We start from the raw sequence: 10,958 nt of genomic DNA on the forward strand, positions 1-10,958 counted from the left end.
GCAGACCACGCTGAACGTGAAGCAGACTCCAGGTGAGGAAGTGGAACTTGAGACTGGAACATGACAAAGATTCAATAGAGGTCTGCACCGGGGCGCGCCCTACACAGTCACCTGTGGCTGGTCGCGGACCACGCTGAAGCAGAGCAGGTTCTGGCAGAGTCTTAGGCATGGACGGAAGCAGACACAAGTGACTCCAAAGACCAGGACAGGATTCAAGACTCAGGATTCAAGACTTAGGATTCTCAGAAGCAAGGCATTAAAAACAGAAGTCTCTTGGAGGCTTGTGCTGCAGACGAGAAGAAGGCCTTGTACCATGAAGCGCCCTACACAGCCCCCCATGGGCTGGTCACGGACCATGACGGTAGCATGTCAGGAAAGGTGGACGCAAGGAATCTGGGAACTGGTTGCAGCGGCAAAGACGAAGACATCAGGACCAGAACATCAGGAACACAGAACATCTGGACATCTGGAACATCAGGACTTGGAACAGGCGACAAAGGAGCTCCGACGGAGAACAAGACCAGGAACATCAGGACAAGGAATCCAGGAACACAGAACGAAGAGTCATCTAAACAAGTGAAGACCACGGAGAACCTTTACACGAAGAGGAACATAAACTGTGAATTCTGGATCCAAAGGCCCTGAGTAACAGGAACTGAGCCCTTTTACAGTGCTGAACAAGGAAGTGGACTGAGGTGGACTTCCGGTGGGGCCGCGGGCTTTTCCTGCGCTGGCCCTTTAAATAAGCAAAGAGGCACGTGCCAGCACCTAGAGGAGAGCCCAGGAAGGAACAGGACCATGGACAGCGGCGTCCCTGCCGTGCAGAACACAGAAGCAGGCAGGGGCAGCCCTAGGCTGCAAAACGAGGGCCTGACATCGGCAGCTTCCTGCCGCAAGGGAGCAGGCTAGCAGCGGCTCCCTGCCGCGGGGAGACTTGGCGGTGGCAGCTCGGCCTACCGCGAAGATGAAGCATTGGCAGCAGCCTCCGGGCTGCACCAGGAAGAGGCTGTGGTGGTGACGGCCTCTGGGCCACGCTAGGGATGGCATCGGAATGGCAGTGGCCTCCCCTGTCGTACAGGACGGTGATTGCAGCCGGGCCGCAGGGAGTGGCAGCAGTGGTGATGTCGGGCCAGGGTAAGTGAGAGGCCTCCTCGCGGGGATGAGCTCCGCAAGCAGGATTGTAACAGCACCCCCCTCCTCAAAGCCCCCCTTCATCCTTTTCTCAATGGCTGAAGGCAAGAAGGCATATCTTCTATATCAGCTGGGGAACTTGGGGATCCAAACACAAGATATTCAAGGCTTGGAAGGAGCTGAAGCGATGAAGAGAAGCAACATACTGAAGACAAGGTAGACACACGATGAAACTCAAAAGACAATATGACCCAGATTGAACTAGAGGCCCAGAAGTGGAAATAGCATCTTAAGGAATGGTCCAGTTCAGGTTTCTATTACATCAAGACGAGAGTTAGAAATACCTCCACAACATCTTCTTGAAAGAAAAAGCCAAATAGTGGGTTTAAGGCATCACTGTTGGAATTTTGGATGCAAGATGGTATATCCGGAGCCCCAGTACTCCTAATGCAAACTTGCAGATACTACTTATTTGGATGAATATTACTACAAGGAGCACTAGGTGGAGCTAGACAGTCCTACAAACATTGCTTAAAGATGGAAAGCTGGTCTTGGGGCAATTTTATACTCCTAAAAGACAGATAGCACCTGGAGTTGCGGTAGACAAGTGGAGAGATGAATTGTTCCATAAGGAGCTAGAAAGTCAATAGCAATAAATGCTGAGCTTTATACAAGGAAGGAGCATCAAATGTCTCAGCAACGGATCTCCTGCTTGCAGTACATGTTACTGGTTCCTGCCATCCAGCCTTGCCTTGTCCAGCCTCGCCTCATCCAGTGTCTCCGTCTACCCCTTGGTTTGCCTTTCCGGATCTTGACCTTTGCCTGGATCTGAACTTTTTTGCCTGTCACCTGGATCTGTCACCTGGATCTGACCTTGCCCTGTGTCTGACTCTGCTGCCTGCCCTGACCCCCTGGTGTGTCTCGACTCTAGTCATCACCACCACTCTGCGATCTGCCTAAGTCTTGCCGGCTGCATGATTCTAAGGGCTCAACCTACAGGAGAGACGGCTGGTAAAGGTGAAACTCCAGTCTGTCCTGCTACAGGGCGTGTTTGCCAGATGCCAGCATAGGCCTTGGGGGTTCGCCCTCAAGGCAGCATCATCTACACTGCAGCACTAAGGGCTCAAAGACCCACTACCATTCACAAGGACCATGGTTTCTACTCCTGTTACTTTCTTATTCCCAAGAAGTTCCGGGGGCTTGCGACCGATCCTCGACCTATGCCACTTGAACAAGTTTCTCTATCGAGAGAGGTTCAAAATGCTCACCTTACGAACGATCCTCCCCTTCATTTTCCAAGTGAGTGGATATGTTTCCTAAACCTAAGAACATGACATACTGGGTCAGACCAAGGGTCCATCAAGCCCAGCATCCTGTTTCCAACAGTGGCCAATCCACACTATAAGAACCTGGCAAGTTCCCAAAAGCTAAGTCTATTCCATGTTACTGTTGCTAGTAATAGCAGTGGCTATTTTCTAAGTCAACTTAATTAATAGCAGGTAATGGACTTCTCCTCCAAGAACGTATCCAATCCTTCTTTAAACACAGCTACACTAACTGCACTAACCACATCCTCTGGCAACAAATTCCAGAGTTTAATTGTGCGTTGAGTGAAAAAGAACTTTCTCCGATTAGTTTTAAATGTGCCACATGCTAACTTCATGGAGTGCCCCCTAGTCTTTCTATTATCTGAAAGAGTAAATAACCGATTCACATCTACCCATTCTAGACCTCTCATGATTTTAAACACCTCTATCATATCCCCCCTCAGCCGTCTCTTCTCCAAGTTGAAAAGTCCTAACCTCTTAGTCTTTCCTGTGCTCACATTCCCATCCACCTGTTCTGTTGGCGTTATCCTCAGTTCCAAATGGAGTCGATGCACTACCAGTACAGGATTCTTATGTATGGACTCTCGGCTGCCCCAGAGTCTCCACCAAGTGCCTTGAACTGGTAGCAGTTCACTTCAGACATCTAGGGATTCAAGTCTTCCCCTATCTGGACAGTTGGCTCATCGCAGCCTCCTCCAGAGATGGAGTCTGCAGACCATGATTCACTTATTACAAAATCTGGGTTTCATAATCAACATTGAGAAGTCCCACTTTGTACTGATTCAATGCATTCAGTTCATCTGAGTGACCAAATTCCCTGAACCAAAGGGCTTTCATACCTTCAGGTCAGGTGTCTGCCCTTCATGCTTAGTGCAACATTTTCTGATGGTGGAAGTAACTACAGCATGACAAGTTCTGATTGTCCTGGGCCACATTACTGTGGTAATACATGTGGTCCCTGGAATTTGTCTTCACATCCGCTAGCTCCAGTAGGGCCTTCGCAATCAGTAGGATCAGCTCACTTAGCTAGCCCCTGCAATCCCTGCTACTTGTTCTAGATGAGATATAACAAGCTCATCTAGAACAAGTAACAGGCTCTCTCCCTGCAGGTTCCTCCTCACTAGGTTATCTTGTCCATGGACACCTTCCTGAAGGGTTGGAGAGTGCATACTCAGTTCTGCGAAACTCAGGGCTTGTGAACACCATCTGAAACTTGCCTTCACATTAACCTTCTCAAGCTTTGGGCAATTAAGAATGCTCTCCACGCTTTTATGCATCTGCTCCAGGGAAAGAGCATATTGATCCAATTGGACAACCAAGTGGCCATGTTCTGTGTCAACAAGCATGGATGCTAACTCCTGGGCAGTCTGCCAGGTGGCATTGAACATCTGGCAATAGACACAAAGTTCCATAGCGGATTGCCGCAGTAGGATCTTCCACCCTCATGAATGGGAGCTGGACCAAGGTGTAGTGGATGACTTTTTGGAAAGATGGGATCACCCCTCTGTCGACCTCTTTGCAATGGAAGACAATTGAAAACTCAGCCTGTTTTGTTCCATTCATCGCAGCTAGCACAGACTAGCCTCTGATGCATTCCTCTTAAACTGGAGAGAGAACCTCATGTATGCTTTTCTATCGATTCCCCTGCTTCTAAGAACTCATCAGAAGCTTCTGCATGACCCCAGCCAAATGCTTCTCATAGCTGCTTCGTCACCCAGACAGATATGGTTTGCCTATTTCGTATGACTGTCCGCATGTCCTCCCATACACCTGGGGTCCAACCCATTGCTCCTCTTGAAGGAGAACGGGCATAAACAATGTTGGTTATATATTTTCACAGGGTTGCAAGTGTTTATATTGAAGAGGTTTTGGTTACCGGATAATAAGGATGAGGTGGGATTTCATTTGCTGTTTTGTAGGCTTTGGTGAATAATAACCAGGTTTTTAGTTCTTTCTTGAAGGTTTTTAAGTTTGGTTGTGTTCTTAATTCTGTTGGGAGTGAGTTCCAGAGTTTGGGGCTTCTGAGAGTTATGGCTCTGTTGTGGGTTGAGGTTAGTTGTTTCGGTTGTACAGGTGGAATTTTCAAGAGGCCTTTGTTGGTTGAGCGGAGGTTTCGTTGTGGTGCATGGAGTCTTATCTTTGTGTTTAATAGTTAGTTTGCCCTTCGTGTATAAGTTTGTGTATTAGATTCAGTATTTTATACTCTATTCAGAATTTTATTGGGAGCCAATGTAGTGATATCAGAATTGGGGTGATATGTTCATATTTTTTTGTTCCGGTGAGGATTCTGGCGGCTGCATTTTGTAAGATTTGAAGTGGGCGTATGGTGGAGATTGGTAGACCGAATAGTAATGAATTGCAGTAGTCCAGGTTGGAGAAAATGAGTAGTTGTAGGACGGTTCTGAAGTTGTCTGGGTTTAGGAAAGGTTTTAGTCATCTTAATGTTAGTAGTTTGTGGTATCCCTCCTTAATTTTAGTGGTGTTGTGGTTCTTGAATGATAGATCTCTGTTGATGATAATCCCTAAGATCTCTTTCCTGGGTGGTAACTCCTAAGATAGAACCTAACTGTGTAACTATAGCAAGGGTTATTTTTCCCTATATGTATGTTAAATTTCATCTGCCATTTGGAAGCCCAATCTTCCAGTCTCACAAGATTCTCCTGCAATTCATCACAATCCGCTTGAGACTTTACTACTCTGAATAACTTTGTGTCATCCGAAAATTTGATCACCTTACTCGTCGTACTCCTTTCCAGATCATTTATAAATATATTAAAAAGCACCAGTCCAAGTACAGAGTCCTGAGGCTCTCCACTGTTTACCTTTTTCCACTGTGAAAACTGACCATTTAATCCTACTGTTTCCTGTCTTTTAACCAGCTTGCAATCAACAAAAGGACATCGCCTCCTATCCCATGACTTTTTAGTTTTCTCTCAGAAGCCTCTCATGTGGAACTTTGTCGAATGCCTTCTGAAAATCCAAATACACCACATCTACAGGTTCACATTCGTCCACATTTATTCACTCCTTCAAAAAAATGTAGGAGATTGGTGAGTCAAGACTTCTCTTGGGGAGATCTATGTTGGCAGTGTCCCATCAAACCATGTCTATATAAATGTTTTGTGATTTTATTCTTTCTAACAGTTTCCACGATTTTTCCCGGTACTGAAGTCAGGCTCACCAGTCTATAGTTTCCCAGATCACCCCTGGATCCCTTTTCAAATATAAGGGTTACAGAGGAAGGAGTAATGGACTTGAAGTAGACTAGCTAGTTAAGATTTTCTTTTTATCTTTAATGTTATTGCTGACCATCTTTGTAATACTATACTATTATTTTTTTTGCTTTTCAAGATGTTTGTCTTGATATATAGGTTAAAGTATTAAAAAGAAAGAAGCTGGGGCTCACAGACGAGCTCTGAATACTGAGAAGAGCTAGATATTCAGATTCCCCCTGCTCTCACAACTTTAGAGGCAGACCTCACCCCCCTGATAAAGCCCCATGGGGTTGGCCTTCTCTGAAATTTAATTTTTGCTTGGGAATGAGGACCTGGAACTTACACCAGTATTGATTTGGAATTTAATGTATAATATGTACACCAGTGGTTCCTAACCTACTTGCTAATCAGGTTTTCAGGAAATCCACAATGAATCTATAAGATAAATTTGCATGCAATGAATAGAAGTAGTGCATGACATTCTCTCTCATGCATATTTATTGTGGGCATCCTGAAAACCTGACTGGATGGGGATCCTCCAGCACAGGTTTAGCAACTACTGATATACACAATGTTCAAATATTCATTATCTGGGCTACTCAGCTTTAGGAACATGATGATGTTTTGTAGAGAGGGAGAGGAGGTAGTATAATGATACATTTCTTAGCATCTTTGCAGATGAATTCAGAACCAGTGGGCTATGCACCTCTACCAGCAGATGGAGATGGAGCAAAGCTAATATCACAGTGTATATATACTCCTGCAGTAACATCAGCCTGCCAGTATTCTCTGTATCCAGCAAATGGTGGACGTGCATCTCCCTACTGGGGATTGCTTCAAGTTTTAGGAGAAAGGAGGACATTTAATTAGCCCCACTCTCCTGCGGTGATACCCCAGCTGAGAATTCCTGAGGTCACTTCCATGGGCCATCAGATGACTGCTTATAAGCAGTCCTGCCAAGTTATAAGTCTCTTTCCCCCTCCCCATTTCTTTGGGGGGGGGGGGGGTACTGCCATGTCTGTATGACAAACTTATGCCAGAGTATTTTTCTTTGTCTCAGACTGCCCCCCCTTCTTCCAAGGGTGGGGGGGGGTCTTTCTGACCTCTGCACTTGCTTGGCCGGTCCATGACTCCTGCTTATGAGATTAAGTTGTTGCATTGTCTCTGTGCCTTGGTTATTTACACGGGCACTTAGAAACAGGCAAATCTAGACAAAGTATCCTTCAGTGTAAAGTTCTCATCAGGGCAGGGCCTCATGTTTTCCACTGAGACAGTGTCTTGGCCTGTCAGTATTTGGTCTGCATATTTCTTGGCTATTATGATTCATATTTGGTGCTTTCAGTGGTAAAACATGGGATATCTGCCTACATGCCTTGGTCTGGAAGCTGTTTTTTTTCAGCCAGCGTGGACTTAGCTGTTGAAACAGCTGAAAGGCAGCGGGTGCAGGAAGCCGAGCGCGGTGGTGAAAGTATATGCCCTCTACCCCCGCCCAGGATGGGCTGAGCTCACGTAAAGCTTAATAAAAAAAAAAGAAAAAAAAAAGAACAGAGGAGGGTTTTTTTTGTTTTTTGTTTTTTTTAACAGGGCTTCCTCTGGTTTTCATGCTTGGTGTGCCGAACCAACGTTCATTCCCGCCCCGGAGGGAGGTTAAGGGACATGGGCAGTCTGGCTGGTCCCGCTCTTAGGCTTTTCTCTTTGCTCTGTATGATAGGCCGCAGCTGCATTTTCACGCCTTTTCCTGTGCGTTAGGCTGCTCACCTTCAGGACCGTCCAGTTTTTGGATGCTTAGTTGGATGCCTATTTGGGCATCCAGGTGGTAGAGGCGTCTGCGTTAGGCATGTGCTTGCCTGTGTGCACAATCTGAGCTGCATTGAAGGCACTCCGTTTTTTGGGCACTCATCAAGTACAGGGTTGTGCACTTAAATTTTGGCACCTAAGTTTTGCACTCCTAAATTTTACAGCACGAATTCAGCTGGACGCATATCTTTCAGTCGCTTGTTAAGTGTACTGACAGACTGATGGCGCCTATAGCTAAGAAACCTAAGCGCCTCCTGTCATATTTGGGCATCTCAGCCTGGTGTTCCCTCTAACTTGTGCCAGTGCTGCTTAGAGGCTCAGGAAGAATTATCTTTGTCTGATTTTACTAAGCCCGGTTCTTCTCAGCCTGAGGAGGACCTGGGTAAAGAAATGTCAGAAGGGGCGCCTGACCTTGGAACTGGCTCAATGGGCACAGGACAAGGTCCTTCTGGTTTTGCCATGGAGACTTCTGCTTTTTCTTGGGTGGAATCTTTTCAAGGATTGCAATCCTTTCTTCAGGTGCAGTCCTCAGCGCTGACCAATCTTGCCAGGTCAGAGTTGCAGGTGGTGAACTCCCACATGCCTGGTACTGCTGTTAATCGCCTAAGTACACCTAGATTGGTAGCCGGTCTTCCTGATAAGGATCTGGATGGCATAGATGATGAGGCCGATCCTTACTCTCTGGAGGACGGGGAAATTCCTCCGAGACTGGAACCATATAGGACTATGTTGCGGTTCTTTCATAGGGATCAAAATCATGTCAGATCAGTGGGTCTTGGAGGTGATACGAGATGGATATGTGTTGGAATTTTGCAGTGTTCCTCGGGACATGTTCATGGTGTGTCCTTGCCACTCCCTACAGAAAAGGCAGGAAGTACATTGTCAAGGCTACTCAAGTCTGAGGGCTGAGGTTCCAGTGCCCATGCCTCAACAAAATACAGGCTGATTTTCCAAGAAGGAGGGCTCTTTTCGTCCCATCTTGGATCTCAAAGGGATCAACCGTCATTTGTCGGTGACTCATTTTTGCATGGAAACTTTGAGCTCAGTGATAATGGCCGTTCAAGTCAGGGGAATTTCTGACCTCCTTGGATCTGTCCGAGGCTTACTTGCATATTCCAATTCGGCTAAAGCACCATTTTCTGCAAATCATGGTTTTGGGACATCATTATCAGTTTTTAGCACTGCCTTTTGGTCTGGCCACTGCGCCCAGAACATTTTCCAAGGTTATGGTGGTGTGGCGGCAGAGTTGAGAAAGGATGGGATTCTGGAACAACCATACCTATTCTTTCACCCCTGCCCGTATGCTCCTGAGTTCATTCATTTATTATTCTGCTGGTTATTACTATCTGTTAATTTTAATTGTTAATATTCGAATTACTGTTATAGTTGGCGCTTTACTTGAATGTCATATTAGCAGTTTGTTATCTACCCCAGGTATTTATTTTCATGGTCCCTAGTTACGTTTAACCCCTGTTCCATGTAATGCTCTTATGCAACTACTGTTTCAATGTAAACTGATGTGATATGTATTTGCTACATGAACGCCAGTATAGGAAAAAAAAATAAAAATTTAAATATATAAATACCTGGACGATTGGCTGATTTGGGCAAAGTCCTGGAAGCGAGCCGCATGGTGACCCTCAAAGTGATCTCCTTGTTGCAGGAGCTTGGTTGAATGGTGAACCTGGCCAAGAGCAGTCTTCAGTCATCCCAGTCGCTAGAGTATCTAGGTTTTTGGTTTGACACAAAGCAGGGCAGGGTTTTCCTGCCAGAGGAGCGTATTCAGAAGTTGTTGGCGCAGGTGCGTCTGTTGATGAACACAATACACCTGATAGTGTGGTCCTATCTAAAGGTGCTTGGTTTGATAGCTGCGACCCTGGAAGTATTGCCTTGGGAAAGGGTGTCCTTTTTAGCTGCCCCTGCTGTCTCATTGGAGCCCACAGTCTCAGGACTATTCGATTCAGTTCCACCTGCTGATGGAGGTCTGCTCTGAACTACAATGGTGGTTATAAGCAGATCATCTAAGAAAGGGAGTTTCCCTAAAATCACCGGAATGGCTAGTACTCATGATTGATGTGATCCTCCAGGGATGGGGAGCTCACTGTCAGGAACGGACAGTGCAAGGGTGCTGGAGTGCAGAAGAGTATCTCTGGAACATCAATTGGCTGGAAGCCTGGGTGGTCCGGATGGCATGCTTACACAGTTCAGCAACAGGTTGCAGGGTTGAGCGGTCCAGATAATGTCACACAATACAAAGACAGTGGCTTACATCAGTCGGCAGGAAGGAACTAAGAGCCGGTGTCACAGGAAATAGACCAACTTATGGAATTGGCAGAAGTGCATCTTCAGGAGATCTCAGCCTCGCACATTGCAGGAAAAGAAATTGTAAGAGCAGGCTTTCTCAGCAGGAAGAGTCTGGACCTAGGAGAATGGGTATTGTCAGACAAAGCATTTCAGCTAACAGTGGATTGCTGGGGCCTTCCATTTCTGGACCTGCTGGTGACTTCTCGTAATGCGAAGGTTCCTCGATTCTTCAGTTGGGCATCAATGCTCTCATGCAGGAATGGCTGGAGGACCAGTTGCTGTATGCCTTTCCCCCATGGCCCATGTTGGGCAGAATGGTTTGGAGGGTCGAGAGTCACAGAGGGTTGGTGCTTTTGGTGGCACCAGATTGGCCCAGGATATCATGGTATGCAGATCTGAGGAGGCTCCTGGTAGACTCACCCCTCCAGTTTCCGGAGCACAGGGATCTGTTGCGGCAGGGGCCTGTTCTTCATGAAGATCCAACTTGATTTTGTCTTGCAGTAGGGCCCTTGAAAGGGCTCGCTTGCTGAAGTGTGGATATTCTGCTGCGGTGATTGCTACCTTGCTACGAGCAAGAATGTTGTCCACTTCCTTAGCCTATGTGCGGGTTTGGCGAGTGTGTGAAGTTTGGTGTGAAGATCAAGGGGTGCTTCCTTGTTCAGTTAAGATCTGCTTATTTTGGAATTTTTGCAGAATGGATCGAATAAAGGGTTGGTCCTTAATTCCCTAAAGGTATAGGTAGCGGCTTTTGGTCCCTTGTCGGCTCATCCAGATGTGGACTGTTTTTTTAAAGGAGTGAAACATCTTTGTCCTCCCTTGCGATTACCAGTGCCCTTGTGGAGTCTTAATCTGGTTTTGGATTTCTTTGTGGACCTTACTTTTTGACCAATGAGTAACCTTTCTTTAAGGTTGCTGACATTGAAAATGGTGTTTCCTGTGGTGATTTGTTGTGTGTATGGAATATCCAAGCTGCAAGCCTTGCCATGCCGGGAGCCGTTTCTTCGAGTGAGTCCAGGGGCGATACAGTTGCTTACTGGTCCTTCCTTTTTGTCAAAAGTGGTCTCAAATTTTCACTTGAATCAGTCCATTTCCCTGCCGTCTCTGGATAGGAAACAAGATGTGAAAAAATATCGCCTGTTGCGACCCTTGGATGTTAAGAGAGATATCTGGAGGTTTCTTTTTT

The 10,958-nt window shown here is 46.3% G+C and overlaps 1 protein-coding gene across 1 annotated transcript in view; it reads right to left on the reverse strand.

Annotated features, from left to right (window-relative positions):
- Nucleotides 1-9,820, reverse strand: part of WDSUB1 (WD repeat, sterile alpha motif and U-box domain containing 1) — a 145,931-nt gene extending 136,111 nt beyond the window's left edge. Inside the window, exon 1 of the mRNA XM_029605557.1 lies at nucleotides 9,058-9,820. The gene's annotated coding sequence lies outside the window, so the exon portion shown is untranslated. The remainder of the gene's footprint in view (nucleotides 1-9,057) is intronic.
- Between the last annotated feature and the right edge of the window lie 1,138 nt (nucleotides 9,821-10,958).

The sequence above is a fragment of the Rhinatrema bivittatum genome, chromosome 6 (assembly GCF_901001135.1).
Source record: "Rhinatrema bivittatum chromosome 6, aRhiBiv1.1, whole genome shotgun sequence".
Classification (NCBI taxonomy): domain Eukaryota; kingdom Metazoa; phylum Chordata; class Amphibia; order Gymnophiona; family Rhinatrematidae; genus Rhinatrema; species Rhinatrema bivittatum.